The 1,848-nt window shown below is 38.1% G+C and overlaps 1 non-coding gene across 1 annotated transcript; it reads right to left on the bottom strand.

The window, feature by feature from the left end:
- Nucleotides 1-1,022: 1,022 nt before the first annotated feature.
- On the bottom strand, nucleotides 1,023-1,126 carry LOC112774149 (small nucleolar RNA R71). The gene has a single exon (XR_003188650.1). It is a non-coding gene; the product is annotated as a small nucleolar RNA R71 (small nucleolar RNA).
- Between the last annotated feature and the right edge of the window lie 722 nt (nucleotides 1,127-1,848).

Genomic DNA, 1,848 nt, shown 5'->3' with positions numbered 1-1,848 from the left:
CGTTCACGAGTTCGACTACTTCTCTTATAGTCCTATCACTGCTCTGGTTTGTGCCGTCGTGAAATCCATGACTCTTTGTCGCCGTCGTTTTGTGCTGCTGCTGCACCCTCATCACCGCTGTCTGCTGCACCCTTGTCTTCGATCTACTGTTGCTGGGACTTTGCCCCCTTCTTTTCTTCTGTATCCTCTATTTTTTGTATACCTTTTGCTCTTTTTTGAGCATTTGCTTCTTGATTTAGTTTTTTTTCTTTATAAATTTTATTGCTTCTAATTTTAGCCTATTACTTATCGTTTATGTTAGATGGCCAGATGATTCATCCATTCATGGCTGATTAGTAATTAATTATTTTGATTAAAATTAATTTGATTATTTGATATTGTTCAATGTTCAATTAAATATTTAGTATTACAGATTTAAAATTTTTAATTTTGTGTGTTCTATGTTGTATTTGTATAAGAATAATGATAGAAGATTTGAATGTGTATTTTAAAATATTTGTTATAACCTATGCTACTATTTTAATTTATTATGTGCTTTAAGATTGATATTATTAATTTTGAAGGGTTAGAATTGAGTAAATATACATTATGTATGAATATATATATAAACTTCATAACATGTTAACTCGTACGAGTCTACGGGTTAACTCGCGAGTCGAGTCTATATCAGCTCCACGAGTTTACTTAGACTCGCGAGTTTGACAACCTTGGTGGTGCCTCCTATAAATGCAAACAACTTTGAGTTGAAGCCACAACTGGTCACCCTGGTGCAGCAAAACTGCCAGTATCATGGACTTCCTCATGAAGATCCAAATCAGTTCATATCTGATTTTCTGCAGATATGTGATACTGTGAAGACAAATGGAGTGAATCCAGAGGTGTATAGACTCATGCTTTTCCCGTTTGCTCTGAGGAATAAAGCAAAGCTATGGCTAGATTCCCAACCAAAGGAGAGTCTGAATACTTGGGAAAAGGTCGTTACTGAATTTTTCACTAAATTTTTCCCACCAAAGAAGCTGACTAAGCTTAGGTTGGAGGTTCAGACTTTCAGACAGAAGGAGGGTGAAACTCTTTATGAAGTTTGGGAGAGATACAAGCTACTGACTAGGCAATGCCCTCCTGACATGTTCTCCAAATGGACCCAACTAGATATATTTTATGAAGGTTTGGGTGAGATGTCCAAGATGAGCCTAGACACTTCTGCAGGCGGTTCACTGCACAAGAAGAAGACACCAGAGGAAACTATTGAGCTGATTGAATTGGTTGCAGGCAACCAATATTTATACTCATCTAACAGGAATCCTGTGAACTCTAAAACCTCTCAAAAGAGAGGTGTGTTGGAAGTAGAAGCTGTTAATGCTCTTCTTGCTCAGAATAAGCTTATGTCTCAGCAGATAAATCTACTTACTCAACAGATGGGTGGCATGCAAGTCTCAGCTATCAACACTCAAAATCCACCCCAAGAGACCTCCTATGACATGACAGGTAACTTTATGCAAAATGATAATTATAATTATGCTCAACCCTCTTCTGAACAGGTGAATTACATGGGGAGTGGTCCTAGAAATCCCAACAATGATCTGTATTCTAAGACATACAATCAGGGGTGGAGGAATCACCCAAATTTTGGGTGGAGAGATCAACCTCAGAGACCACAGAACTTCAACAATAGTTCTCAGGGCGGTTTTCAACAGAACAACTATAATAACCGCCAATCTCAGTCTCAACAACAACAACCTCAGCAGGCAAATTCTAAATCCCAAGAAGAATCTAAGTGGGAGATGATGATGAGTTTCGTGCAAGAAACCAGAGCCTCCATTAGAAACTTAGAGGTACAAATGGGTCAAA

This window comes from Arachis hypogaea, chromosome 18 (assembly GCF_003086295.3).
Source record: "Arachis hypogaea cultivar Tifrunner chromosome 18, arahy.Tifrunner.gnm2.J5K5, whole genome shotgun sequence".
In the NCBI taxonomy this organism is placed as follows: Eukaryota; Viridiplantae; Streptophyta; class Magnoliopsida; order Fabales; family Fabaceae; genus Arachis; species Arachis hypogaea.
This window is presented reverse-complemented; position numbering and strand designations above follow the sequence as displayed.